At 44.0% G+C, this 27,177-nt stretch overlaps 34 non-coding genes across 34 annotated transcripts; all 34 read right to left on the bottom strand.

Moving 5' to 3' along the window:
- Positions 1-253: 253 nt before the first annotated feature.
- TRNAQ-UUG (transfer RNA glutamine (anticodon UUG)) lies at positions 254-325 on the bottom strand. Its single transcript has one exon. It is a non-coding gene; the product is annotated as a tRNA-Gln (tRNA).
- A 380-nt stretch (positions 326-705) lies between these two features.
- Positions 706-777, bottom strand: TRNAQ-UUG (transfer RNA glutamine (anticodon UUG)). The gene has a single exon. It is a non-coding gene; the product is annotated as a tRNA-Gln (tRNA).
- A 1,354-nt stretch (positions 778-2,131) lies between these two features.
- TRNAQ-UUG (transfer RNA glutamine (anticodon UUG)) lies at positions 2,132-2,203 on the bottom strand. The gene has a single exon. It is a non-coding gene; the product is annotated as a tRNA-Gln (tRNA).
- Positions 2,204-2,582: 379 nt separating this feature from the next.
- On the bottom strand, positions 2,583-2,654 carry TRNAH-AUG (transfer RNA histidin (anticodon AUG)). The gene has a single exon. It is a non-coding gene; the product is annotated as a tRNA-His (tRNA).
- A 902-nt stretch (positions 2,655-3,556) lies between these two features.
- Positions 3,557-3,628, bottom strand: TRNAQ-UUG (transfer RNA glutamine (anticodon UUG)). Its single transcript has one exon. It is a non-coding gene; the product is annotated as a tRNA-Gln (tRNA).
- A 380-nt stretch (positions 3,629-4,008) lies between these two features.
- Positions 4,009-4,080, bottom strand: TRNAQ-UUG (transfer RNA glutamine (anticodon UUG)). Its single transcript has one exon. It is a non-coding gene; the product is annotated as a tRNA-Gln (tRNA).
- Positions 4,081-5,434: 1,354 nt separating this feature from the next.
- On the bottom strand, positions 5,435-5,506 carry TRNAQ-UUG (transfer RNA glutamine (anticodon UUG)). Its single transcript has one exon. It is a non-coding gene; the product is annotated as a tRNA-Gln (tRNA).
- A 380-nt stretch (positions 5,507-5,886) lies between these two features.
- On the bottom strand, positions 5,887-5,958 carry TRNAQ-UUG (transfer RNA glutamine (anticodon UUG)). Its single transcript has one exon. It is a non-coding gene; the product is annotated as a tRNA-Gln (tRNA).
- A 379-nt stretch (positions 5,959-6,337) lies between these two features.
- Positions 6,338-6,409, bottom strand: TRNAQ-UUG (transfer RNA glutamine (anticodon UUG)). The gene has a single exon. It is a non-coding gene; the product is annotated as a tRNA-Gln (tRNA).
- Positions 6,410-7,311: 902 nt separating this feature from the next.
- On the bottom strand, positions 7,312-7,383 carry TRNAQ-UUG (transfer RNA glutamine (anticodon UUG)). The gene has a single exon. It is a non-coding gene; the product is annotated as a tRNA-Gln (tRNA).
- Positions 7,384-7,763: 380 nt separating this feature from the next.
- On the bottom strand, positions 7,764-7,835 carry TRNAQ-UUG (transfer RNA glutamine (anticodon UUG)). The gene has a single exon. It is a non-coding gene; the product is annotated as a tRNA-Gln (tRNA).
- A 380-nt stretch (positions 7,836-8,215) lies between these two features.
- Positions 8,216-8,287, bottom strand: TRNAQ-UUG (transfer RNA glutamine (anticodon UUG)). Its single transcript has one exon. It is a non-coding gene; the product is annotated as a tRNA-Gln (tRNA).
- A 379-nt stretch (positions 8,288-8,666) lies between these two features.
- Positions 8,667-8,738, bottom strand: TRNAQ-UUG (transfer RNA glutamine (anticodon UUG)). Its single transcript has one exon. It is a non-coding gene; the product is annotated as a tRNA-Gln (tRNA).
- Positions 8,739-9,640: 902 nt separating this feature from the next.
- TRNAQ-UUG (transfer RNA glutamine (anticodon UUG)) lies at positions 9,641-9,712 on the bottom strand. The gene has a single exon. It is a non-coding gene; the product is annotated as a tRNA-Gln (tRNA).
- A 903-nt stretch (positions 9,713-10,615) lies between these two features.
- TRNAQ-UUG (transfer RNA glutamine (anticodon UUG)) lies at positions 10,616-10,687 on the bottom strand. The gene has a single exon. It is a non-coding gene; the product is annotated as a tRNA-Gln (tRNA).
- Positions 10,688-11,067: 380 nt separating this feature from the next.
- On the bottom strand, positions 11,068-11,139 carry TRNAQ-UUG (transfer RNA glutamine (anticodon UUG)). Its single transcript has one exon. It is a non-coding gene; the product is annotated as a tRNA-Gln (tRNA).
- An 831-nt stretch (positions 11,140-11,970) lies between these two features.
- On the bottom strand, positions 11,971-12,042 carry TRNAH-AUG (transfer RNA histidin (anticodon AUG)). The gene has a single exon. It is a non-coding gene; the product is annotated as a tRNA-His (tRNA).
- Positions 12,043-12,944: 902 nt separating this feature from the next.
- TRNAQ-UUG (transfer RNA glutamine (anticodon UUG)) lies at positions 12,945-13,016 on the bottom strand. The gene has a single exon. It is a non-coding gene; the product is annotated as a tRNA-Gln (tRNA).
- A 380-nt stretch (positions 13,017-13,396) lies between these two features.
- On the bottom strand, positions 13,397-13,468 carry TRNAQ-UUG (transfer RNA glutamine (anticodon UUG)). Its single transcript has one exon. It is a non-coding gene; the product is annotated as a tRNA-Gln (tRNA).
- A 379-nt stretch (positions 13,469-13,847) lies between these two features.
- On the bottom strand, positions 13,848-13,919 carry TRNAH-AUG (transfer RNA histidin (anticodon AUG)). The gene has a single exon. It is a non-coding gene; the product is annotated as a tRNA-His (tRNA).
- Positions 13,920-14,821: 902 nt separating this feature from the next.
- Positions 14,822-14,893, bottom strand: TRNAQ-UUG (transfer RNA glutamine (anticodon UUG)). Its single transcript has one exon. It is a non-coding gene; the product is annotated as a tRNA-Gln (tRNA).
- Positions 14,894-15,273: 380 nt separating this feature from the next.
- On the bottom strand, positions 15,274-15,345 carry TRNAQ-UUG (transfer RNA glutamine (anticodon UUG)). Its single transcript has one exon. It is a non-coding gene; the product is annotated as a tRNA-Gln (tRNA).
- A 902-nt stretch (positions 15,346-16,247) lies between these two features.
- Positions 16,248-16,319, bottom strand: TRNAQ-UUG (transfer RNA glutamine (anticodon UUG)). The gene has a single exon. It is a non-coding gene; the product is annotated as a tRNA-Gln (tRNA).
- Positions 16,320-16,699: 380 nt separating this feature from the next.
- TRNAQ-UUG (transfer RNA glutamine (anticodon UUG)) lies at positions 16,700-16,771 on the bottom strand. The gene has a single exon. It is a non-coding gene; the product is annotated as a tRNA-Gln (tRNA).
- Positions 16,772-17,673: 902 nt separating this feature from the next.
- Positions 17,674-17,745, bottom strand: TRNAQ-UUG (transfer RNA glutamine (anticodon UUG)). The gene has a single exon. It is a non-coding gene; the product is annotated as a tRNA-Gln (tRNA).
- A 380-nt stretch (positions 17,746-18,125) lies between these two features.
- TRNAQ-UUG (transfer RNA glutamine (anticodon UUG)) lies at positions 18,126-18,197 on the bottom strand. The gene has a single exon. It is a non-coding gene; the product is annotated as a tRNA-Gln (tRNA).
- Positions 18,198-18,577: 380 nt separating this feature from the next.
- On the bottom strand, positions 18,578-18,649 carry TRNAQ-UUG (transfer RNA glutamine (anticodon UUG)). The gene has a single exon. It is a non-coding gene; the product is annotated as a tRNA-Gln (tRNA).
- Positions 18,650-20,453: 1,804 nt separating this feature from the next.
- On the bottom strand, positions 20,454-20,525 carry TRNAQ-UUG (transfer RNA glutamine (anticodon UUG)). Its single transcript has one exon. It is a non-coding gene; the product is annotated as a tRNA-Gln (tRNA).
- Positions 20,526-20,905: 380 nt separating this feature from the next.
- TRNAQ-UUG (transfer RNA glutamine (anticodon UUG)) lies at positions 20,906-20,977 on the bottom strand. Its single transcript has one exon. It is a non-coding gene; the product is annotated as a tRNA-Gln (tRNA).
- Positions 20,978-21,356: 379 nt separating this feature from the next.
- TRNAH-AUG (transfer RNA histidin (anticodon AUG)) lies at positions 21,357-21,428 on the bottom strand. Its single transcript has one exon. It is a non-coding gene; the product is annotated as a tRNA-His (tRNA).
- Positions 21,429-22,330: 902 nt separating this feature from the next.
- Positions 22,331-22,402, bottom strand: TRNAQ-UUG (transfer RNA glutamine (anticodon UUG)). Its single transcript has one exon. It is a non-coding gene; the product is annotated as a tRNA-Gln (tRNA).
- Positions 22,403-22,782: 380 nt separating this feature from the next.
- TRNAQ-UUG (transfer RNA glutamine (anticodon UUG)) lies at positions 22,783-22,854 on the bottom strand. Its single transcript has one exon. It is a non-coding gene; the product is annotated as a tRNA-Gln (tRNA).
- A 2,327-nt stretch (positions 22,855-25,181) lies between these two features.
- Positions 25,182-25,253, bottom strand: TRNAQ-UUG (transfer RNA glutamine (anticodon UUG)). The gene has a single exon. It is a non-coding gene; the product is annotated as a tRNA-Gln (tRNA).
- A 380-nt stretch (positions 25,254-25,633) lies between these two features.
- Positions 25,634-25,705, bottom strand: TRNAQ-UUG (transfer RNA glutamine (anticodon UUG)). Its single transcript has one exon. It is a non-coding gene; the product is annotated as a tRNA-Gln (tRNA).
- Positions 25,706-27,177: the final 1,472 nt, after the last annotated feature.

The following is a 27,177-nucleotide window of genomic DNA, read 5'->3' on the forward strand; positions in this document are numbered from 1 at the left end:
TCTGAGCAAAAAAGACAACTTAGCTTCTTCCTCCTGTTCCTGGTAAAAGTACTTAGGGTTGCAGATATTCTTTTTAAATACAGCTCTCTGTGTCATCAGTATGCTTTGGCAATTGGCTGGACCTGGGCAGCTGGCTACGCTCACAATTTTCACAACTAGCCACATTAGCAACAACTTCTGCTGTCATTGGCCTTTGTAGCCGTAAGACACAAATTGAAATTCCAAGATGAAATCTGCAATGAGCCTCTAAAGAAGGTCCCACCGAGATTCGAACTCGGATCGCTGGATTCAAAGTCCAGAGTGCTAACCATTACACCATGGAACCCTTGGGGCATGCTCAACTGCTCTCTATTTTGCTGGATACATATGTCCGTAGGTTAAGCCCCCTATCCCTTTAACTCCATTAAAATTGAATCTTAAAAGAACTTAACCTGAGACCAACTCCAGAACATGTTGCATACCAGGGGGAGAGAAAAGGTCAAAAAGACCTCTCCAAGTCAAAACTAATGTATCTGCTGCAGGTTTGCCTGGTAGTGGCCTTTAGGAGATAACAAATGATCTGTGATTAGCACATCTGGGTGGCTGGCTACGCTCACTATTTTCACAACCAGCCACGTTAGCAACAACTTCTGCTGTCACTGGCCTTTGTGGCCGTAAGAAACAAATTGAAATTCCAAGATGAAATCTGCAATGAGACTCTGATGAAGGTTCCACCGAGATTTGATCTCGGATCACTGGATTCAAAGTCCAGAGTGCTAACCATTACACCATGGAACCCTTGGGCATGCTCAACTGCTCTCTATTTTGCTGTATACATATGTCCGTAGGTTAAGCCCCCTATCCCTTTAACTCCATTAAAATTGAATCTTAAAAGAACTTAACCTGAGACCAACTCCAGAACATGTTGAATACCAGGGGGAGAGAAAAGGTCAAAAAGACCTCTCCAAGGCAAAACTAATGTATCTGCTGCAAGTTTGCCTGGTGGTGGGCTTTAGGAGAGAACAAATGATCTGTGATTAGCACACTGGGCTCGCTGTCCTACGCCTTTCAAAACTGCTGGCCCGCAGATGTATTCTTTGCAGGACAAGAGTTCAGGAACTGTTTATGATGGAGGAGGTCCAGAGATGGTGCAAGCATAATTGGAGTTTCTGGAGTGAGTAATGGGAGAACAGGAAATCAAGGCCTTTGGGGCCAAAATGGGATGCTGGCAATCACTGTGGAAGAGTAGAGATGAGGCCTGTTGAGAACTTTGAAGATGCAAGAAACTGGGAGAAATAGATACACCAGTGTTAAATTCCACAGGTGGCGTGAAGCATCCATATCCTCTGAACTTGAAAACTTGTCTTTGGACAGAAAACTTTGACAAAGATGGAGTTGAGAGGAATGGCTAGAAGATGAATTTCCCTAATTGTCATGTTTTGCTAAATCTGAGCAAAAAAGACAACTTAGCTTCTTCCTCCTGTTCCTGGTAAAAGTACTTAGGGTTGCAGATATTCTTTTTAAATACAGCTCTCTGTGTCATCAGTATGCTTTGGCAATTGGCTGGACCTGGGCAGCTGGCTACGCTCACAATTTTCACAACTAGCCACATTAGCAACAACTTCTGCTGTCATTGGCCTTTGTAGCCGTAAGACACAAATTGAAATTCCAAGATGAAATCTGCAATGAGCCTCTAAAGAAGGTGCCACCGAGATTCGAACTCGGATCGCTGGATTCAAAGTCCAGAGTGCTAACCATTAAACCATGGTACCCTTGGGGCATGCTCAACTGCTCTCTATTTTGCTGGATACATATGTCCGTAGGTTAAGCCCCCTATCCCTTTAACTCCATTACATTTGAATCTTAAAAGAACTTAACCTGAGACCAACTCCAGAACATGTTGCATACCAGGGGGAGAGAAAAGGTCAAAAAGACCTCTCCAAGTCAAAACTAATGTATCTGCTGCAAGTTTGCCTGGTAGTGGCCTTTAGGAGATAACAAATGATCTGTGATTAGCACATCTGGGTGGCTGGCTACGCTCACTATTTTCACAACCAGCCACGTTAGCAACAACTTCTGCTGTCACTGGCCTTTGTGGCCGTAAGAAACAAATTGAAATTCCAAGATGAAATCTGCAATGAGACTCTGATGAAGGTTCCACCGAGATTTGATCTCGGATCACTGGATTCAAAGTCCAGAGTGCTAACCATTACACCATGGAACCCTTGGGCATGCTCAACTGCTCTCTATTTTGCTGTATACATATGTCCGTAGGTTAAGCCCCCTATCCCTTTAACTCCATTAAAATTGAATCTTAAAAGAACTTAACCTGAGACCAACTCCAGAACATGTTGCATACCAGGGGGAGAGAAAAGGTCAAAAAGACCTCTCCAAGTCAAAACTAATGTATCTGCTGCAGGTTTGCCTGGTAGTGGCCTTTAGGAGATAACAAATGATCTGTGATTAGCACATCTGGGTGGCTGGCTACGCTCACTATTTTCACAACCAGCCACGTTAGCAACAACTTCTGCTGTCACTGGCCTTTGTGGCCGTAAGAAACAAATTGAAATTCCAAGATGAAATCTGCAATGAGACTCTGATGAAGGTTCCACCGAGATTTGATCTCGGATCACTGGATTCATAGTCCAGAGTGCTAACCATTACACCATGGAACCCTTGGGCTTGCTCAACTGCTCTCTATTTTGCTGTATACATATGTCCGTAGGTTAAGCCCCCTATCCCTTTAACTCCATTAAAATTGAATCTTAAAAGAACTTTACCTGAGACCAACTCCAGAACATGTTGCATACCAGGGGGAGAGAAAAGGTCAAAAAGACCTCTCCAAGGCAAAACTAATGTATCTGCTGCAAGTTTGCCTGGTGGTGGGCTTTAGGAGAGAACAAATGATCTGTGATTAGCACACTGGGCTCGCTGTCCTACGCCTTTCAAAACTGCTGGCCCGCAGATGTATTCTTTGCAGGACAAGAGTTCAGGAACTGTTTATGATGGAGGAGGTCCAGAGATGGTGCAAGCATAATTGGAGTTTCTGGAGTGAGTAATGGGAGAACAGGAAATCAAGGCCTTTGGGGCCAAAATGGGATGCTGGCAATCACTGTGGAAGAGTAGAGATGAGGCCTGTTGAGAACTTTGAAGATGCAAGAAACTGGGAGAAATAGATACACCAGTGTTAAATTCCACAGGTGGCGTGAAGCATCCATATCCTCTGAACTTGAAAACTTGTCTTTGGACAGAAAACTTTGACAAAGATGGAGTTGAGAGGAATGGCTAGAAGATGAATTTCCCTAATTGTCATGTTTTGCTAAATCTGAGCAAAAAAGACAACTTAGCTTCTTCCTCCTGTTCCTGGTAAAAGTACTTAGGGTTGCAGATATTCTTTTTAAATACAGCTCTCTGTGTCATCAGTATGCTTTGGCAATTGGCTGGACCTGGGCAGCTGGCTACGCTCACAATTTTCACAACTAGCCACATTAGCAACAACTTCTGCTGTCATTGGCCTTTGTAGCCGTAAGACACAAATTGAAATTCCAAGATGAAATCTGCAATGAGCCACTAAAGAAGGTCCCACCGAGATTCGAACTCGGATCGCTGGATTCAAAGTCCAGAGTGCTAACCATTACACCATGGAACCCTTGGGGAATGCTCAACTGCTCTCTATTTTGCTGGATACATATGTCCGTAGGTTAAGCCCCCTATCCCTTTAACTCCATTACATTTGAATCTTAAAAGAACTTAACCTGAGACCAACTCCAGAACATGTTGCATACCAGGGGGAGAGAAAAGGTCAAAAAGACCTCTCCAAGTCAAAACTAATGTATCTGCTGCAGGTTTGCCTGGTAGTGGCCTTTAGGAGATAACAAATGATCTGTGATTAGCACATCTGGGTGGCTGGCTACGCTCACTATTTTCACAACCAGCCACGTTAGCAACAACTTCTGCTGTCACTGGCCTTTGTGGCCGTAAGAAACAAATTGAAATTCCAAGATGAAATCTGCAATGAGACTCTGATGAAGGTTCCACCGAGATTTGATCTCAGATCACTGGATTCAAAGTCCAGAGTGCTAACCATTACACCATGGAACCCTTGGGCATGCTCAACTGCTCTCTATTTTGCTGTATACATATGTCCGTAGGTTAAGCCCCCTATCCCTTTAACTCCATTAAAATTGAAACTTAAAAGAACTTAACCTGAGACCAACACCAGAACATGTTGCATACCAGGGGGAGAGAAAAGGTCAAAAAGACCTCTCCAAGGCAAAACTAATGTATCTGCTGCAAGTTTGCCTGGTGGTGGGCTTTAGGAGAGAACAAATGATCTGTGATTAGCACACTGGGCTCGCTGGCCTACGCCTTTCAAAACTGCTGGCCCGCAGATGTATTCTTTGCAGGACAAGAGTTCAGGAACTGTTTATGATGGAGGAGGTCTAGAGATGGTGCAAGCATAATTGGAGTTTCTGGAGTGAGTAATGGGAGAACAGGAAATCAAGGCCTTTGGGGCCAAAATGGGATGCTGGCAATCACTGTGGAAGAGTAGAGATGAGGCCTGTTGAGAACTTTGAAGATGCAAGAAACTGGGAGAAATAGATGCACCAGTGTTAAATTCCACAGGTGGCGTGAAGCATCCATATCCTCTGAACTTGAAAACTTGTCTTTGGACAGAAAACTTTGACAAAGATGGAGTTGAGAGGAATGGCTAGAAGATGAATTTCCCTAATTGTCATGTTTTGCTAAATCTGAGCAAAAAAGACAACTTAGCTTCTTCCTCCTGTTCCTGGTAAAAGTACTTAGGGTTGCAGATATTCTTTTTAAATACAGCTCTCTGTGTCATCAGTATGCTTTGGCAATTGGCTGGACCTGGGCAGCTGGCTACGCTCACAATTTTCACAACTAGCCACATTAGCAACAACTTCTGCTGTCATTGGCCTTTGTAGCCGTAAGACACAAATTGAAATTCCAAGATGAAATCTGCAATGAGCCTCTAAAGAAGGTCCCACCGAGATTCGAACTCAGATCGCTGTATTCAAAGTCCAGAGTGCTAACCATTACACCATGGAACCCTTGGGGAATGCTCAACTGCTCTCTATTTTGCTGGATACATATGTCCGTAGGTTAAGCCCCCTATCCCTTTAACTCCATTAAAATTGAATCTTAAAAGAACTTAACCTGATACCAACTCCAGAACATGTTGCATACCAGGGGGAGACAAAAGGTCAAAAAGACCTCTCCAAGGCAAAACTAATGTATCTGCTGCAGGTTTGCCTGGTAGTGGCCTATAGGAGATAACAAATGATCTGTGATTAGCACATCTGGGTGGCTGGCTACGCTCACTATTTTCACAACCAGCCACATTAGCAACAACTTCTGCTGTCATTGGCCTTTGTGGCCGTAAGACACAAATTGAAATTCCAAGATGAAATCTGCAATGAGCCTCTAAAGAAGGTCCCACCGAGATTCGAACTTGGATCGCTGGATTCAAAGTCCAGAGTGCTAACCATTACACCATGGAACCCGTGGGGCATGCTCAACTGCTCTCTATTTTGCTGGATACATATGTCCGTAGGTTAAGCCCCCTATCCCTTTAACTCCATTACATTTGAATCTTAAAAGAACTTAACCTGAGACCAACTCCAGAAAATGTTGCATACCAGGGGGAGAGAAAAGGTCAAAAAGACCTCTCCAAGTCAAAACTAATGTATCTGCTGCAGGTTTGCCTGGTAGTGGCCTTTAGGAGATAACAAATGATCTGTGATTAGCACATCTGGGTGGCTGGCTACGCTCACTATTTTGACAACCAGCCACATTAGCAACAACTTCTGCTGTCACTGGCCTTTGTGGCCGTAAGACACAAATTGAAATTCCAAGATGAAATCTGCAATGAGCCTCTAAGGAAGGTCCCACCGAGATTCGAACTCAGATCGCTGGATTCAAAGTCCAGAGTGCTAACCATTACACCATGGAACCCTTTGGCATGCTCAACTGCTCTCTATTTTGCTGTATACATATGTCCGTAGGTTAAGCCCCCTATCCCTTTAACTCCATTAAAATTGAATCTTAAAAGAACTTAACCTGAGACCAACTCCAGAACATGTTGCATACCAGGGGGAGAGAAAAGGTCAAAAAGACCTCTCCAAGTCAAAACTAATGTATCTGCTGCAGGTTTGCCTGGTAGTGGCCTTTAGGAGATAACAAATGATCTGTGATTAGCACATCTGGGTGGCTGGCTACGCTCACTATTTTCACAACCAGCCACGTTAGCAACAACTTCTGCTGTCACTGGCCTTTGTGGCCGTAAGAAACAAATTGAAATTCCAAGATGAAATCTGCAATGAGACTCTGATGAAGGTTCCACCGAGATTTGATCTCGGATCACTGGATTCAAAGTCCAGAGTGCTAACCATTACACCATGGAACCCTTGGGCTTGCTCAACTGCTCTCTATTTTGCTGTATACATATGTCCGTAGGTTAAGCCCCGTATCCCTTTAACTCTATTAAAATTGAATCTTAAAAGAACTTAACCTGAGACCAACTCCAGAACATGTTGCATACCAGGGGGAGAGAAAAGGTCAAAAAGACCTCTCCAAGGCAAAACTAATGTATCTGCTGCAAGTTTGCCTGGTGGTGGGCTTTAGGAGAGAACAAATGATCTGTGATTAGCACACTGGGCTCGCTGTCCTACGCCTTTCAAAACTGCTGGCCCGCAGATGTATTCTTTGCAGGACAAGAGTTCAGGAACTGTTTATGATGGAGGAGGTCCAGAGATGGTGCAAGCATAATTGGAGTTTCTGGAGTGAGTAATGGGAGAACAGGAAATCAAGGCCTTTGGGGCCAAAATGGGATGCTGGCAATCACTGTGGAAGAGTAGAGATGAGGCCTGTTGAGAACTTTGAAGATGCAAGAAACTGGGAGAAATAGATACACCAGTGTTAAATTCCACAGGTGGCGTGAAGCATCCATATCCTCTGAACTTGAAAACTTGTCTTTGGACAGAAAACTTTGACAAAGATGGAGTTGAGAGGAATGGCTAGAAGATGAATTTCCCTAATTGTCATGTTTTGCTAAATCTGAGCAAAAAAGACAACTTAGCTTCTTCCTCCTGTTCCTGGTAAAAGTACTTAGGGTTGCAGATATTCTTTTTAAATACAGCTCTCTGTGTCATCAGTATGCTTTGGCAATTGGCTGGACCTGGGCAGCTGGCTACGCTCACAATTTTCACAACTAGCCACATTAGCAACATTTTCTGCTGTCATTGGCCTTTGTAGCCGTAAGACACAAATTGAAATTCCAAGATGAAATCTGCAATGAGCCTCTAAAGAAGGTCCCACCGAGATTCGAACTCGGATCGCTGGATTCAAAGTCCAGAGTGCTAACCATTACACCATGGAACCCTTGGGGCATGCTCAACTGCTCTCTATTTTGCTGGATACATATGTCCGTAGGTTAAGCCCCCTATCCCTTTAACTCCATTACATTTGAATCTTAAAAGAACTTAACCTGAGACCAACTCCAGAACATGTTGCATACCAGGGGGAGAGAAAAGGTCAAAAAGACCTCTCCAAGTCAAAACTAACGTATCTGCTGCAGGTTTGCCTGGTAGTGGCCTTTAGGAGATAACAAATGATCTGTGATTAGCACATCTGGGTGGCTGGCTAAGCTCACTATTTTCACAACCAGCCACATTAGCAACAACTTCTGCTGTCATTGGCCTTTGTGGCCGTAAGACACAAATTGAAATTCCAAGATGAAATCTGCAATGAGCCTCTAAAGAAGGTCCCACCGAGATTCGAACTTGGATCGCTGGATTCAAAGTCCAGAGTGCTAACCATTACACCATGGAACCCGTGGGGCATGCTCAACTGCTCTCTATTTTGCTGGATACATATGTCCGTAGGTTAAGCCCCCTATCCCTTTAACTCCATTACATTTGAATCTTAAAAGAACTTAACCTGAGACCAACTCCAGAAAATGTTGCATACCAGGGGGAGAGAAAAGGTCAAAAAGACCTCTCCAAGTCAAAACTAATGTATCTGCTGCAGGTTTGCCTGGTAGTGGCCTTTAGGAGATAACAAATGATCTGTGATTAGCACATCTGGGTGGCTGGCTACGCTCACTATTTTGACAACCAGCCACATTAGCAACAACTTCTGCTGTCACTGGCCTTTGTGGCCGTAAGACACAAATTGAAATTCCAAGATGAAATCTGCAATGAGCCTCTAAGGAAGGTCCCACCGAGATTCGAACTCAGATCGCTGGATTCAAAGTCCAGAGTGCTAACCATTACACCATGGAACCCTTTGGCATGCTCAACTGCTCTCTATTTTGCTGTATACATATGTCCGTAGGTTAAGCCCCCTATCCCTTTAACTCCATTAAAATTGAATCTTAAAAGAACTTAACCTGAGACCAACTCCAGAACATGTTGCATACCAGGGGGAGAGAAAAGGTCAAAAAGACCTCTCCAAGTCAAAACTAATGTATCTGCTGCAGGTTTGCCTGGTAGTGGCCTTTAGGAGATAACAAATGATCTGTGATTAGCACATCTGGGTGGCTGGCTACGCTCACTATTTTCACAACCAGCCACGTTAGCAACAACTTCTGCTGTCACTGGCCTTTGTGGCCGTAAGAAACAAATTGAAATTCCAAGATGAAATCTGCAATGAGACTCTGATGAAGGTTCCACCGAGATTTGATCTCGGATCACTGGATTCAAAGTCCAGAGCGCTAACCATTACACCATGGAACCCTTGGGCTTGCTCAACTGCTCTCTATTTTGCTGTATACATATGTCCGTAGGTTAAGCCCCGTATCCCTTTAACTCTATTAAAATTGAATCTTAAAAGAACTTAACCTGAGACCAACTCCAGAACATGTTGCATACCAGGGGGAGAGAAAAGGTCAAAAAGACCTCTCCAAGGCAAAACTAATGTATCTGCTGCAAGTTTGCCTGGTGGTGGGCTTTAGGAGAGAACAAATGATCTGTGATTAGCACACTGGGCTCGCTGTCCTACGCCTTTCAAAACTGCTGGCCCGCAGATGTATTCTTTGCAGGACAAGAGTTCAGGAACTGTTTATGATGGAGGAGGTCCAGAGATGGTGCAAGCATAATTGGAGTTTCTGGAGTGAGTAATGGGAGAACAGGAAATCAAGGCCTTTGGGGCCAAAATGGGATGCTGGCAATCACTGTGGAAGAGTAGAGATGAGGCCTGTTGAGAACTTTGAAGATGCAAGAAACTGGGAGAAATAGATACACCAGTGTTAAATTCCACAGGTGGCGTGAAGCATCCATATCCTCTGAACTTGAAAACTTGTCTTTGGACAGAAAACTTTGACAAAGATGGAGTTGAGAGGAATGGCTAGAAGATGAATTTCCCTAATTGTCATGTTTTGCTAAATCTGAGCAAAAAAGACAACTTAGCTTCTTCCTCCTGTTCCTGGTAAAAGTACTTAGGGTTGCAGATATTCTTTTTAAATACAGCTCTCTGTGTCATCAGTATGCTTTGGCAATTGGCTGGACCTGGGCAGCTGGCTACGCTCACAATTTTCACAACTAGCCACATTAGCAACATTTTCTGCTGTCATTGGCCTTTGTAGCCGTAAGACACAAATTGAAATTCCAAGATGAAATCTGCAATGAGCCTCTAAAGAAGGTCCCACCGAGATTCGAACTCGGATCGCTGGATTCAAAGTCCAGAGTGCTAACCATTACACCATGGAACCCTTGGGGCATGCTCAACTGCTCTCTATTTTGCTGGATACATATGTCCGTAGGTTAAGCCCCCTATCCCTTTAACTCCATTAAAATTGAATCTTAAAAGAACTTAACCTGAGACCAACTCCAGAACATGTTGCATACCAGGGGGAGAGAAAAGGTCAAAAAGACCTCTCCAAGGCAAAACTAATGTATCTGCTGCAAGTTTGCCTGGTGGTGGGCTTTAGGAGAGAACAAATGATCTGTGATTAGCACACTGGGCTCGCTGGCCTACGCCTTTCAAAACTGCTGGCCCGCAGATGTATTCTTTGCAGGACAAGAGTTCAGGAACTGTTTATGATGGAGGAGGTCTAGAGATGGTGCAAGCATAATTGGAGTTTCTGGAGTGAGTAATGGGAGAACAGGAAATCAAGGCCTTTGGGGCCAAAATGGGATGCTGGCAATCACTGTGGAAGAGTAGAGATGAGGCCTGTTGAGAACTTTGAAGATGCAAGAAACTGGGAGAAATAGATACACCAGTGTTAAATTCCACAGGTGGCGTGAAGCATCCATATCCTCTGAACTTGAAAACTTGTCTTTGGACAGAAAACTTTGACAAAGATGGAGTTGAGAGGAATGGCTAGAAGATGAATTTCCCTAATTGTCATGTTTTGCTAAATCTGAGCAAAAAAGACAACTTAGCTTCTTCCTCCTGTTCCTGGTAAAAGTACTTAGGGTTGCAGATATTCTTTTTAAATACAGCTCTCTGTGTCATCAGTATGCTTTGGCAATTGGCTGGACCTGGGCAGCTGGCTACGCTCACAATTTTCACAACTAGCCACATTAGCAACAACTTCTGCTGTCATTGGCCTTTGTAGCCGTAAGACACAAATTGAAATTCCAAGATGAAATCTGCAATGAGCCTCTAAAGAAGGTCCCACCGAGATTCGAACTCGGATCGCTGGATTCAAAGTCCAGAGTGCTAACCATTACACCATGGAACCCTTGGGGAATGCTCAACTGCTCTCTATTTTGCTGGATACATATGTCCGTAGGTTAAGCCCCCTATCCCTTTAACTCCATTAAAATTGAATCTTAAAAGAACTTAACCTGATACCAACTCCAGAACATGTTGCAAACCAGGGGGAGACAAAAGGTCAAAAAGACCTCTCCAAGGCAAAACTAATGTATCTGCTGCAGGTTTGCCTGGTAGTGGCCTATAGGAGATAACAAATGATCTGTGATTAGCACATCTGGGTGGCTGGCTACGCTCACTATTTTCACAACCAGCCACATTAGCAACAACTTCTGCTGTCATTGGCCTTTGTGGCCGTAAGACACAAATTGAAATTCCAAGATGAAATCTGCAATGAGCCTCTAAAGAAGGTCCCACCGAGATTCGAACTTGGATCGCTGGATTCAAAGTCCAGAGTGCTAACCATTACACCATGGAACCCGTGGGGCATGCTCAACTGCTCTCTATTTTGCTGGATACATATGTCCGTAGGTTAAGCCCCCTATCCCTTTAACTCCATTACATTTGAATCTTAAAAGAACTTAACCTGAGACCAACTCCAGAACATGTTGCATACCAGGGGGAGAGAAAAGGTCAAAAAGACCTCTCCAAGTCAAAACGAATGTATCTGCTGCAGGTTTGCCTGGTAGTGGCCTTTAGGAGATAACAAATGATCTGTGATTAGCACATCTGGGTGGCTGGCTACGCTCACTATTTTCACAACCAGCCACATTAGCAACAACTTCTGCTGTCACTGGCCTTTGTGGCCGTAAGACACAAATTGAAATTCCAAGATGAAATCTGCAATGAGCCTCTAAGGAAGGTCCCACCGAGATTCGAACTCAGATCGCTGGATTCAAAGTCCAGAGTGCTAACCATTACACCATGGAATCCTTGGGCATGCTCAACTGCTCTCTATTTTGCTGTATACATATGTCCGTAGGTTAAGCCCCCTATCCCTTTAACTCCATTACATTTGAATCTTAAAAGAACTTAACCTGAGACCAACTCCAGAACATGTTGCATACCAGGGGGAGAGAAAAGGTCAAAAAGACCTCTCCAAGTCAAAACTAATGTATCTGCTGCAGGTTTGCCTGGTAGTGGCCTTTAGGAGATAACAAATGATCTGTGATTAGCACATCTGGGTGGCTGGCTACGCTCACTATTTTCACAACCAGCCACGTTAGCAACAACTTCTGCTGTCACTGGCCTTTGTGGCCGTAAGAAACAAATTGAAATTCCAAGATGAAATCTGCAATGAGACTCTGATGAAGGTTCCACCGAGATTTGATCTCGGATCACTGGATTCATAGTCCAGAGTGCTAACCATTACACCATGGAACCCTTGGGCTTGCTCAACTGCTCTCTAATTTGCTGTATACATATGTCCGTAGGTTAAGCCCCCTATCCCTTTAACTCCATTAAAATTGAATCTTAAAAGAACTTTACCTGAGACCAACTCCAGAACATGTTGCATACCAGGGGGAGAGAAAAGGTCAAAAAGACCTCTCCAAGGCAAAACTAATGTATCTGCTGCAAGTTTGCCTGGTGGTGGGCTTTAGGAGAGAACAAATGATCTGTGATTAGCACACTGGGCTCGCTGGCCTACGCCTTTCAAAACTGCTGGCCCGCAGATGTATTCTTTGCAGGACAAGAGTTCAGGAACTGTTTATGATGGAGGAGGTCTAGAGATGGTGCAAGCATAATTGGAGTTTCTGGAGTGAGTAATGGGAGAACAGGAAATCAAGGCCTTTGGGGCCAAAATGGGATGCTGGCAATCACTGTGGAAGAGTAGAGATGAGGCCTGTTGAGAACTTTGAAGATGCAAGAAACTGGGAGAAATAGATACACCAGTGTTAAATTCCACAGGTGGCGTGAAGCATCCATATCCTCTGAACTTGAAAACTTGTCTTTGGACAGAAAACTTTGACAAAGATGGAGTTGAGAGGAATGGCTAGAAGATGAATTTCCCTAATTGTCATGTTTTGCTAAATCTGAGCAAAAAAGACAACTTAGCTTCTTCCTCCTGTTCCTGGTAAAAGTACTTAGGGTTGCAGATATTCTTTTTAAATACAGCTCTCTGTGTCATCAGTATGCTTTGGCAATTGGCTGGACCTGGGCAGCTGGCTACGCTCACAATTTTCACAACTAGCCACATTAGCAACAACTTCTGCTGTCATTGGCCTTTGTAGCCGTAAGACACAAATTGAAATTCCAAGATGAAATCTGCAATGAGCCTCTAAAGAAGGTCCCACCGAGATTCGAACTTGGATCGCTGGATTCAAAGTCCAGAGTGCTAACCATTACACCATGGAACCCGTGGGGCATGCTCAACTGCTCTCTATTTTGCTGGATACATATGTCCGTAGGTTAAGCCCCCTATCCCTTTAACTCCATTACATTTGAATCTTAAAAGAACTTAACCTGAGACCAACTCCAGAACATGTTGCATACCAGGGGGAGAGAAAAGGTCAAAAAGACCTCTCCAAGTCAAAACTAATGTATCTGCTGCAGGTTTGCCTGGTAGTGGCCTTTAGGAGATAACAAATGATCTGTGATTAGCACATCTGGGTGGCTGGCTACGCTCACTATTTTCACAACCAGCCACATTAGCAACAACTTCTGCTGTCACTGGCCTTTGTGGCCGTAAGACACAAATTGAAATTCCAAGATGAAATCTGCAATGAGCCTCTAAGGAAGGTCCCACCGAGATTCGAACTCAGATCGCTGGATTCAAAGTCCAGAGTGCTAACCATTACACCATGGAACCCTTGGGCATGCTCAACTGCTCTCTATTTTGCTGTATACATATGTCCGTAGGTTAAGCCCCCTATCCCTTTAACTCCATTACATTTGAATCTTAAAAGAACTTAACCTGAGACCAACTCCAGAACATGTTGCATACCAGGGGGAGAGAAAAGGTCAAAAAGACCTCTCCAAGTCAAAACTAATGTATCTGCTGCAGGTTTGCCTGGTAGTGGCCTTTAGGAGATAACAAATGATCTGTGATTAGCACATCTGGGTGGCTGGCTACGCTCACTATTTTCACAACCAGCCACGTTAGCAACAACTTCTGCTGTCACTGGCCTTTGTGGCCGTAAGAAACAAATTGAAATTCCAAGATGAAATCTGCAATGAGACTCTGATGAAGGTTCCACCGAGATTTGATCTCGGATCACTGGATTCATAGTCCAGAGTGCTAACCATTACACCATGGAACCCTTGGGCTTGCTCAACTGCTCTCTATTTTGCTGTATACATATGTCCGTAGGTTAAGCCCCCTATCCCTTTAACTCCATTAAAATTGAATCTTAAAAGAACTTTACCTGAGACCAACTCCAGAACATGTTGCATACCAGGGGGAGAGAAAAGGTCAAAAAGACCTCTCCAAGGCAAAACTAATGTATCTGCTGCAAGTTTGCCTGGTGGTGGGCTTTAGGAGAGAACAAATGATCTGTGATTAGCACACTGGGCTCGCTGTCCTACGCCTTTCAAAACTGCTGGCCCGCAGATGTATTCTTTGCAGGACAAGAGTTCAGGAACTGTTTATGATGGAGGAGGTCCAGAGATGGTGCAAGCATAATTGGAGTTTCTGGAGTGAGTAATGGGAGAACAGGAAATCAAGGCCTTTGGGGCCAAAATGGGATGCTGGCAATCACTGTGGAAGAGTAGAGATGAGGCCTGTTGAGAACTTTGAAGATGCAAGAAACTGGGAGAAATAGATACACCAGTGTTAAATTCCACAGGTGGCGTGAAGCATCCATATCCTCTGAACTTGAAAACTTGTCTTTGGACAGAAAACTTTGACAAAGATGGAGTTGAGAGGAATGGCTAGAAGATGAATTTCCCTAATTGTCATGTTTTGCTAAATCTGAGCAAAAAAGACAACTTAGCTTCTTCCTCCTGTTCCTGGTAAAAGTACTTAGGGTTGCAGATATTCTTTTTAAATACAGCTCTCTGTGTCATCAGTATGCTTTGGCAATTGGCTGGACCTGGGCAGCTGGCTACGCTCACAATATTCACAACTAGCCACATTAGCAACAACTTCTGCTGTCATTGGCCTTTGTAGCCGTAAGACACAAATTGAAATTCCAAGATGAAATCTGCAATGAGCCTCTAAAGAAGGTCCCACCGAGATTCGAACTCGGATCGCTGGATTCAAAGTCCAGAGTGCTAACCATTACACCATGGAACCCTTGGGGAATGCTCAACTGCTCTCTATTTTGCTGGATACATATGTCCGTAGGTTAAGCCCCCTATCCCTTTAACTCCATTACATTTGAATCTTAAAAGAACTTAACCTGAGACCAACTCCAGAACATGTTGCATACCAGGGGGAGAGAAAAGGTCAAAAAGACCTCTCCAAGTCAAAACTAATGTATCTGCTGCAGGTTTGCCTGGTAGTGGCCTTTAGGAGATAACAAATGATCTGTGATTAGCACATCTGGGTGGCTGGCTACGCTCACTATTTTCACAACCAGCCACGTTAGCAACAACTTCTGCTGTCACTGGCCTTTGTGGCCGTAAGAAACAAATTGAAATTCCAAGATGAAATCTGCAATGAGACTCTGATGAAGGTTCCACCGAGATTTGATCTCGGATCACTGGATTCAAAGTCCAGAGTGCTAACCATTACACCATGGAACCCTTGGGCATGCTCAACTGCTCTCTATTTTGCTGTATACATATGTCCGTAGGTTAAGCCCCCTATCCCTTTAACTCCATTAAAATTGAATCTTAAAAGAACTTAACCTGAGACCAACTCCAGAACATGTTGCATACCAGGGGGAGAGAAAAGGTCAAAAAGACCTCTCCAAGGCAAAACTAATGTATCTGCTGCAAGTTTGCCTGGTGGTGGGCTTTAGGAGAGAACAAATGATCTGTGATTAGCACACTGGGCTCGCTGGCCTACGCCTTTCAAAACTGCTGGCCCGCAGATGTATTCTTTGCAGGACAAGAGTTCAGGAACTGTTTATGATGGAGGAGGTCTAGAGATGGTGCAAGCATAATTGGAGTTTCTGGAGTGAGTAATGGGAGAACAGGAAATCAAGGCCTTTGGGGCCAAAATGGGATGCTGGCAATCACTGTGGAAGAGTAGAGATGAGGCCTGTTGAGAACTTTGAAGATGCAAGAAACTGGGAGAAATAGATACACCAGTGTTAAATTCCACAGGTGGCGTGAAGCATCCATATCCTCTGAACTTGAAAACTTGTCTTTGGACAGAAAACTTTGACAAAGATGGAGTTGAGAGGAATGGCTAGAAGATGAATTTCCCTAATTGTCATGTTTTGCTAAATCTGAGCAAAAAAGACAACTTAGCTTCTTCCTCCTGTTCCTGGTAAAAGTACTTAGGGTTGCAGATATTCTTTTTAAATACAGCTCTCTGTGTCATCAGTATGCTTTGGCAATTGGCTGGACCTGGGCAGCTGGCTACGCTCACAATATTCACAACTAGCCACATTAGCAACAACTTCTGCTGTCATTGGCCTTTGTAGCCGTAAGACACAAATTGAAATTCCAAGATGAAATCTGCAATGAGCCTCTAAAGAAGGTCCCACCGAGATTCGAACTCAGATCGCTGGATTCAAAGTCCAGAGTGCTAACCATTACACCATGGAACCCTTGGGGCATGGTCAACTGCTCTCTATTTTGCTGGATACATATGTCCGTAGGTTAAGCCCCCTATCCCTTTAACTCCATTACATTTGAATCTTAAAAGAACTTAACCTGAGACCAACTCCAGAACATGTTGCATACCAGGGGGAGAGAAAAGGTCAAAAAGACCTCTCCAAGTCAAAACGAATGTATCTGCTGCAGGTTTGCCTGGTAGTGGCCTTTAGGAGATAACAAATGATCTGTGATTAGCACATCTGGGTGGCTGGCTACGCTCACTATTTTCACAACCAGCCACGTTAGCAACAACTTCTGCTGTCACTGGCCTTTGTGGCCGTAAGAAACAAATTGAAATTCCAAGATGAAATCTGCAATGAGACTCTGATGAAGGTTCCACCGAGATTTGATCTCGGATCACTGGATTCAAAGTCCAGAGTGCTAACCATTACACCATGGAACCCTTGGGCATGCTCAACTGCTCTCTATTTTGCTGTATACATATGTCCGTAGGTTAAGCCCCCTATCCCTTTAACTCCATTAAAATTGAATCTTAAAAGAACTTAACCTGAGACCAACTCCAGAACATGTTGCATACCAGGGGGAGAGAAAAGGTCAAAAAGACCTCTCCAAGGCAAAACTAATGTATCTGCTGGAAGTTTGCCTGGTGGTGGGCTTTAGGAGAGAACAAATGATCTGTGATTAGCACACTGGGCTCGCTGGCCTACGCCTTTCAAAACTGCTGGCCCGCAGATGTATTCTTTGCAGGACAAGAGTTCAGGAACTGTTTATGATGGAGGAGGTCTAGAGATGGTGCAAGCATAATTGGAGTTTCTGGAGTGAGTAATGGGAGAACAGGAAATCAAGGCCTTTGGGGCCAAAATGGGATGCTGGCAATCACTGTGGAAGAGTAGAGATGAGGCCTGTTGAGAACTTTGAAGATGCAAGAAACTGGGAGAAATAGATACACCAGTGTTAAATTCCACAGGTGGCGTGAAGCATCCATATCCTCTGAACTTGAAAACTTGTCTTTGGACAGAAAACTTTGACAAAGATGGAGTTGAGAGGAATGGCTAGAAGATGAATTTCCCTAATTGTCATGTTTTGCTAAATCTGAGCAAAAAAGACAACTTAGCTTCTTCCTCCTGTTCCTGGTAAAAGTACTTAGGGTTGCAGATATTCTTTTTAAATACAGCTCTCTGTGTCATCAGTATGCTTTGGCAATTGGCTGGACCTGGGCAGCTGGCTACGCTCACAATTTTCACAACTAGCCACATTAGCAACAACTTCTGCTGTCATTGGCCTTTGTAGCCGTAAGACACAAATTGAAATTCCAAGATGAAATCTGCAATGAGCCTCTAAAGAAGGTCCCACCGAGATTCGAACTCGGATCGCTGGATTCAAAGTCCAGAGTGCTAACCATTACACCATGGAACCCTTGGGGAATGCTCAACTGCTCTCTATTTTGCTGGATACATATGTCCGTAGGTTAAGCCCCCTATCCCTTTAACTCCATTAAAATTGAATCTTAAAAGAACTTAACCTGATACCAACTCCAGAACATGTTGCAAACCAGGGGGAGACAAAAGGTCAAAAAGACCTCTCCAAGGCAAAACTAATGTATCTGCTGCAGGTTTGCCTGGTAGTGGCCTATAGGAGATAACAAATGATCTGTGATTAGCACATCTGGGTGGCTGGCTACGCTCACTATTTTCACAACCAGCCACATTAGCAACAACTTCTGCTGTCATTGGCCTTTGTGGCCGTAAGACACAAATTGAAATTCCAAGATGAAATCTGCAATGAGCCTCTAAAGAAGGTCCCACCGAGATTCGAACTTGGATCGCTGGATTCAAAGTCCAGAGTGCTAACCATTACACCATGGAACCCGTGGGGCATGCTCAACTGCTCTCTATTTTGCTGGATACATATGTCCGTAGGTTAAGCCCCCTATCCCTTTAACTCCATTACATTTGAATCTTAAAAGAACTTAACCTGAGACCAACTCCAGAACATGTTGCATACCAGGGGGAGAGAAAAGGTCAAAAAGACCTCTCCAAGTCAAAACTAATGTATCTGCTGCAGGTTTGCCTGGTAGTGGCCTTTAGGAGATAACAAATGATCTGTGATTAGCACATCTGGGTGGCTGGCTACGCTCACTATTTTCACAACCAGCCACATTAGCAACAACTTCTGCTGTCACTGGCCTTTGTGGCCGTAAGACACAAATTGAAATTCCAAGATGAAATCTGCAATGAGCCTCTAAGGAAGGTCCCACCGAGATTCGAACTCAGATCGCTGGATTCAAAGTCCAGAGTGCTAACCATTACACCATGGAACCCTTGGGCATGCTCAACTGCTCTCTATTTTGCTGTATACATATGTCCGTAGGTTAAGCCCCCTATCCCTTTAACTCCATTACATTTGAATCTTAAAAGAACTTAACCTGAGACCAACTCCAGAACATGTTGCATACCAGGGGGAGAGAAAAGGTCAAAAAGACCTCTCCAAGTCAAAACTAATGTATCTGCTGCAGGTTTGCCTGGTAGTGGCCTTTAGGAGATAACAAATGATCTGTGATTAGCACATCTGGGTGGCTGGCTACGCTCACTATTTTCACAACCAGCCACGTTAGCAACAACTTCTGCTGTCACTGGCCTTTGTGGCCGTAAGAAACAAATTGAAATTCCAAGATGAAATCTGCAATGAGCCTCTAAAGAAGGTCCCATCGAGATACGAACTTGGATCGCTGGATTCAAAGTGCAGAGTGCTAACGATTACACCATGGAACCCTTGGGGCATGCTCAACTGCTCTCTATTTTGCTGGATACATATGTCCGTAGGTTAAGCCCCCTATCCCTTTAACTCCATTAAAATTGAATCTTAAAAGAACTTAACCTGATACCAACTCCAGAACATGTTGCATACCAGGGGGAGACAAAAGGTCAAAAAGACCTCTCCAGGCAAGACTAATGTATCTGCTGCAGGTTTGCCTGGTAGTGGCCTATAGGAGATAACAAATGATCTGTGATTAGCACATCTGGGTGGCTGGCTACGCTCACTATTTTCACAACCAGCCACATTAGCAACAACTTCTGCTGTCACTGGCCTTTGTGGCCGTAAGAAACAAATTGAAATTCCAAGATGAAATCTGCAATGAGACTCTGATGAAGGTTCCACTGAGATTTGATCTCGGATCACTGGATTCAAAGTCCAGAGTGCTAACCATTACACCATGGAACCCTTGGGCATGCTCAACTGCTCTCTATTTTGCTGTATACATATGTCCGTAGGTTAAGCCCCCTATCCCTTTAACTCCATTAAAATTGAATCTTAAAAGAACTTAACCTGAGACCAACTCCAGAACATGTTGCATACCAGGGGGAGAGAAAAGGTCAAAAAGACCTCTCCAAGGCAAAACTAATGTATCTGCTGCAAGTTTGCCTGGTGGTGGGCTTTAGGAGAGAACAAATGATCTGTGATTAGCACACTGGGCTCGCTGTCCTACGCCTTTCAAAACTGCTGGCCCGCAGATGTATTCTTTGCAGGACAAGAGTTCAGGAACTGTTTATGATGGAGGAGGTCCAGAGATGGTGCAAGCATAATTGGAGTTTCTGGAGTGAGTAATGGGAGAACAGGAAATCAAGGCCTTTGGGGCCAAAATGGGATGCTGGCAATCACTGTGGAAGAGTAGAGATGAGGCCTGTTGAGAACTTTGAAGATGCAAGAACCTGGGAGAAATAGATACACCAGTGTTAAATTCCACAGGTGGCGTGAAGCATCCATATCCTCTGAACTTGAAAACTTGTCTTTGGACAGAAAACTTTGACAAAGATGGAGTTGAGAGGAATGGCTAGAAGATGAATTTCCCTAATTGTCATGTTTTGCTAAATCTGAGCAAAAAAGACAACTTAGCTTCTTCCTCCTGTTCCTGGTAAAAGTACTTAGGGTTGCAGATATTCTTTTTAAATACAGCTCTCTGTGTCATCAGTATGCTTTGGCAATTGGCTGGACCTGGGCAGCTGGCTACGCTCACAATATTCACAACTAGCCACATTAGCAACAACTTCTGCTGTCATTGGCCTTTGTAGCCGTAAGACACAAATTGAAATTCCAAGATGAAATCTGCAATGAGCCTCTAAAGAAGGTCCCACCGAGATTCGAACTTGGATCGCTGGATTCAAAGTCCAGAGTGCTAACCATTACACCATGGAACCCGTGGGGCATGCTCAACTGCTCTCTATTTTGCTGGATACATATGTCCGTAGGTTAAGCCCCCTATCCCTTTAACTCCATTACATTTGAATCTTAAAAGAACTTAACCTGAGACCAACTCCAGAACATGTTGCATACCAGGGGGAGAGAAAAGGTCAAAAAGACCTCTCCAAGTCAAAACTAATGTATCTGCTGCAGGTTTGCCTGGTAGTGGCCTTTAGGAGATAACAAATGATCTGTGATTAGCACATCTGGGTGGCTGGCTACGCTCACTATTTTCACAACCAGCCACATTAGCAACAACTTCTGCTGTCACTGGCCTTTGTGGCCGTAAGACACAAATTGAAATTCCAAGATGAAATCTGCAATGAGCCTCTAAGGAAGGTCCCACCGAGATTCGAACTCAGATCGCTGGATTCAAAGTCCAGAGTGCTAACCATTACACCATGGAACCCTTGGGCATGCTCAACTGCTCTCTATTTTGCTGTATACATATGTCCGTAGGTTAAGCCCCCTATCCCTTTAACTCCATTACATTTGAATCTTAAAAGAACTTAACCTGAGACCAACTCCAGAACATGTTGCATACCAGGGGGAGAGAAAAGGTCAAAAAGACCTCTCCAAGTCAAAACTAATGTATCTGCTGCAGGTTTGCCTGGTAGTGGCCTTTAGGAGATAACAAATGATCTGTGATTAGCACATCTGGGTGGCTGGCTACGCTCACTATTTTCACAACCAGCCACGTTAGCAACAACTTCTGCTGTCACTGGCCTTTGTGGCCGTAAGAAACAAATTGAAATTCCAAGATGAAATCTGCAATGAGACTCTGATGAAGGTTCCACCGAGATTTGATCTCGGATCACTGGATTCATAGTCCAGAGTGCTAACCATTACACCATGGAACCCTTGGGCTTGCTCAACTGCTCTCTATTTTGCTGTATACATATGTCCGTAGGTTAAGCCCCCTATCCCTTTAACTCCATTAAAATTGAATCTTAAAAGAACTTTACCTGAGACCAACTCCAGAACATGTTGCATACCAGGGGGAGAGAAAAGGTCAAAAAGACCTCTCCAAGGCAAAACTAATGTATCTGCTGCAAGTTTGCCTGGTGGTGGGCTTTAGGAGAGAACAAATGATCTGTGATTAGCACACTGGGCTCGCTGTCCTACGCCTTTCAAAACTGCTGGCCCGCAGATGTATTCTTTGCAGGACAAGAGTTCAGGAACTGTTTATGATGGAGGAGGTCCAGAGATGGTGCAAGCATAATTGGAGTTTCTGGAGTGAGTAATGGGAGAACAGGAAATCAAGGCCTTTGGGGCCAAAATGGGATGCTGGCAATCACTGTGGAAGAGTAGAGATGAGGCCTGTTGAGAACTTTGAAGATGCAAGAAACTGGGAGAAATAGATACACCAGTGTTAAATTCCACAGGTGGCGTGAAGCATCCATATCCTCTGAACTTGAAAACTTGTCTTTGGACAGAAAACTTTGACAAAGATGGAGTTGAGAGGAATGGCTAGAAGATGAATTTCCCTAATTGTCATGTTTTGCTAAATCTGAGCAAAAAAGACAACTTAGCTTCTTCCTCCTGTTCCTGGTAAAAGTACTTAGGGTTGCAGATATTCTTTTTAAATACAGCTCTCTGTGTCATCAGTATGCTTTGGCAATTGGCTGGACCTGGGCAGCTGGCTACGCTCACAATATTCACAACTAGCCACATTAGCAACAACTTCTGCTGTCATTGGCCTTTGTAGCCGTAAGACACAAATTGAAATTCCAAGATGAAATCTGCAATGAGCCTCTAAAGAAGGTCCCACCGAGATTCGAACTCGGATCGCTGGATTCAAAGTCCAGAGTGCTAACCATTACACCATGGAACCCTTGGGGAATGCTCAACTGCTCTCTATTTTGCTGGATACATATGTCCGTAGGTTAAGCCCCCTATCCCTTTAACTCCATTACATTTGAATCTTAAAAGAACTTAACCTGAGACCAACTCCAGAACATGTTGCATACCAGGGGGAGAGAAAAGGTCAAAAAGACCTCTCCAAGTCAAAACTAATGTATCTGCTGCAGGTTTGCCTGGTAGTGGCCTTTAGGAGATAACAAATGATCTGTGATTAGCACATCTGGGTGGCTGGCTACGCTCACTATTTTCACAACCAGCCACGTTAGCAACAACTTCTGCTGTCACTGGCCTTTGTGGCCGTAAGAAACAAATTGAAATTCCAAGATGAAATCTGCAATGAGACTCTGATGAAGGTTCCACCGAGATTTGATCTCGGATCACTGGATTCAAAGTCCAGAGTGCTAACCATTACACCATGGAACCCTTGGGCATGCTCAACTGCTCTCTATTTTGCTGTATACATATGTCCGTAGGTTAAGCCCCCTATCCCTTTAACTCCATTAAAATTGAATCTTAAAAGAACTTAACCTGAGACCAACTCCAGAACATGTTGCATACCAGGGGGAGAGAAAAGGTCAAAAAGACCTCTCCAAGGCAAAACTAATGTATCTGCTGCAAGTTTGCCTGGTGGTGGGCTTTAGGAGAGAACAAATGATCTGTGATTAGCACACTGGGCTCGCTGGCCTACGCCTTTCAAAACTGCTGGCCCGCAGATGTATTCTTTGCAGGACAAGAGTTCAGGAACTGTTTATGATGGAGGAGGTCTAGAGATGGTGCAAGCATAATTGGAGTTTCTGGAGTGAGTAATGGGAGAACAGGAAATCAAGGCCTTTGGGGCCAAAATGGGATGCTGGCAATCACTGTGGAAGAGTAGAGATGAGGCCTGTTGAGAACTTTGAAGATGCAAGAAACTGGGAGAAATAGATACACCAGTGTTAAATTCCACAGGTGGCGTGAAGCATCCATATCCTCTGAACTTGAAAACTTGTCTTTGGACAGAAAACTTTGACAAAGATGGAGTTGAGAGGAATGGCTAGAAGATGAATTTCCCTAATTGTCATGTTTTGCTAAATCTGAGCAAAAAAGACAACTTAGCTTCTTCCTCCTGTTCCTGGTAAAAGTACTTAGGGTTGCAGATATTCTTTTTAAATACAGCTCTCTGTGTCATCAGTATGCTTTGGCAATTGGCTGGACCTGGGCAGCTGGCTACGCTCACAATTTTCACAACTAGCCACATTAGCAACAACTTCTGCTGTCACTGGCCTTTGTGGCCGTAAGACACAAATTGAAATTCCAAGATGAAATCTGCAATGAGCCTCTAAAGAAGGTCCCATCGAGATACGAACTTGGATCGCTGGATTCAAAGTGCAGAGTGCTAACGATTACACCATGGAACCCTTGGGGCATGCTCAACTGCTCTCTATTTTGCTGGATACATATGTCCGTAGGTTAAGCCCCCTATCCCTTTAACTCCATTAAAATTGAATCTTAAAAGAACTTAACCTGATACCAACTCCAGAACATGTTGCATACCAGGGGGAGACAAAAGGTCAAAAAGACCTCTCCAGGCAAGACTAATGTATCTGCTGCAGGTTTGCCTGGTAGTGGCCTATAGGAGATAACAAATGATCTGTGATTAGCACATCTGGGTGGCTGGCTACGCTCACTATTTTCACAACCAGCCACATTAGCAACAACTTCTGCTGTCACTGGCCTTTGTGGCCGTAAGAAACAAATTGAAATTCCAAGATGAAATCTGCAATGAGACTCTGATGAAGGTTCCACTGAGATTTGATCTCGGATCACTGGATTCAAAGTCCAGAGTGCTAACCATTACACCATGGAACCCTTGGGCATGCTCAACTGCTCTCTATTTTGCTGTATACATATGTCCGTAGGTTAAGCCCCCTATCCCTTTAACTCCATTAAAATTGAATCTTAAAAGAACTTAACCTGAGACCAACTCCAGAACATGTTGCATACCAGGGGGAGAGAAAAGGTCAAAAAGACCTCTCCAAGGCAAAACTAATGTATCTGCTGCAAGTTTGCCTGGTGGTGGGCTTTAGGAGAGAACAAATGATCTGTGATTAGCACACTGGGCTCGCTGTCCTACGCCTTTCAAAACTGCTGGCCCGCAGATGTATTCTTTGCAGGACAAGAGTTCAGGAACTGTTTATGATGGAGGAGGTCCAGAGATGGTGCAAGCATAATTGGAGTTTCTGGAGTGAGTAATGGGAGAACAGGAAATCAAGGCCTTTGGGGCCAAAATGGGATGCTGGCAATCACTGTGGAAGAGTAGAGATGAGGCCTGTTGAGAACTTTGAAGATGCAAGAACCTGGGAGAAATAGATACACCAGTGTTAAATTCCACAGGTGGCGTGAAGCATCCATATCCTCTGAACTTGAAAACTTGTCTTTGGACAGAAAACTTTGACAAAGATGGAGTTGAGAGGAATGGCTAGAAGATGAATTTCCCTAATTGTCATGTTTTGCTAAATCTGAGCAAAAAAGACAACTTAGCTTCTTCCTCCTGTTCCTGGTAAAAGTACTTAGGGTTGCAGATATTCTTTTTAAATACAGCTCTCTGTGTCATCAGTATGCTTTGGCAATTGGCTGGACCTGGGCAGCTGGCTACGCTCACAATTTTCACAACTAGCCACATTAGCAACAACTTCTGCTGTCATTGGCCTTTGTAGCCGTAAGACACAAATTGAAATTCCAAGATGAAATCTGCAATGAGCCTCTAAAGAAGGTCCCACCGAGATTCGAACTCGGATCGCTGGATTCAAAGTCCAGAGTGCTAACCATTACACCATGGAACCCTTGGGGCAAGCTCAACTGCTCTCTATTTTGCTGGATACATATGTCCGTAGGTTAAGCCCCCTATCCCTTTAACTCCATTACATTTGAATCTTAAAAGAACTTAACCTGAGACCAACTCCAGAACATGTTGCATACCAGGGGGAGAGAAAAGGTCAAAAAGACCTCTCCAAGTCAAAACTAATGTATCTGCTGCAGGTTTGCCTGGTAGTGGCCTTTAGGAGATAACAAATGATCTGTGATTAGCACATCTGGGTGGCTGGCTACGCTCACTATTTTCACAACCAGCCACGTTAGCAACAACTTCTGCTGTCACTGGCCTTTGTGGCCGTAAGAAACAAATTGAAATTCCAAGATGAAATCTGCAATGAGACTCTGATGAAGGTTCCACCGAGATTTGATCTCGGATCACTGGATTCAAAGACCAGAGTGCTAACCATTACACCATGGAACCCTTGGGCATGCTCAACTGCTCTCTATTTTGCTGTATACATATGTCCGTAGGTTAAGCCCCCTATCCCTTTAACTCCATTAAAATTGAATCTTAAAAGAACTTAACCTGAGACCAACTCCAGAACATGTTGCATACCAGGGGGAGAGAAAAGGTCAAAAAGACCTCTCCAAGGCAAAACTAATGTATCTGCTGCAAGTTTGCCTGGTGGTGGGCTTTAGGAGAGAACAAATGATCTGTGATTAGCACACTGGGCTCGCTGGCCTACGCCTTTCAAAACTGCTGGCCCGCAGATGTATTCTTTGCAGGACAAGAGTTCAGGAACTGTTTATGATGGAGGAGGTCTAGAGATGGTGCAAGCATAATTGGAGTTTCTGGAGTGAGTAATGGGAGAACAGGAAATCAAGGCCTTTGGGGCCAAAATGGGATGCTGGCAATCACTGTGGAAGAGTAGAGATGAGGCCTGTTGAGAACTTTGAAGATGCAAGAAACTGGGAGAAATAGATACACCAGTGTTAAATTCCACAGGTGGCGTGAAGCATCCATATCCTCTGAACTTGAAAACTTGTCTTTGAACAGAAAACTTTGACAAAGATGGAGTTGAAAGGAATGGCTAGAAGATGAATTTCCCTAATTGTCATGTTTTGCTAAATCTGAGCAAAAAAGACAACTTAGCTTCTTCCTCCTGTTCCTGGTAAAAGTACTTAGGGTTGCAGATATTCTTTTTAAATACAGCTCTCTGTGTCATCAGTATGCTTTGGCAATTGGCTGGACCTGGGCAGCTGGCTACGCTCACAATTTTCACAACTAGCCACATTAGCAACAACTTCTGCTGTCATTGGCCTTTGTAGCCGTAAGACACAAATTGAAATTCCAAGATGAAATCTGCAATGAGCCTCTAAAGAAGGTCCCACTGAGATTCGAACTTGGATCGCTAGATTCAAAGTGCAGAGTGCTAACCATTACACCATGGAACCCTTGGGGCATGCTCAACTGCTCTCTATTTTGCTGGATACATATGTCCGTAGGTTGAGCCCCCTATCCCTTTAACTCCATTAAAATTGAATCTTAAAAGAACTTAACCTGATACCAACTCCAGAACATGTTGCATACCAGGGGGAGAGAAAAGGTCAAAAAGACCTCTCCAAGTCAAATCTAATGTATCTGCTGCAGGTTTGCCTGGTAGTGGCCTTTAGGAGATAACAAATGATCTGTGATTAGCACATCTGGGTGGCTGGCTACGCTCACTATTTTCACAACCAGCCACGTTAGCAACAACTTCTGCTGTCACTGGCCTTTGTGGCCGTAAGAAACAAATTGAAATTCCAAGATGAAATCTGCAATGAGACTCTGATGAAGGTTCCACCGAGATTTGATCTCGGATCACTGGATTCAAAGTGCAGAGTGCTAACCATTACACCATGGAACCCTTGGGCATGCTCAACTGCTCTCTATTTTGCTGTATACATATGTCC

Source organism: Lithobates pipiens, unplaced genomic scaffold, assembly GCF_037356315.1.
Source record: "Lithobates pipiens isolate NorthernLeopardFrog02 unplaced genomic scaffold, aLitPip1_a1.2 Scaffold_18, whole genome shotgun sequence".
Taxonomy (NCBI): Eukaryota; Metazoa; Chordata; class Amphibia; order Anura; family Ranidae; genus Lithobates; species Lithobates pipiens.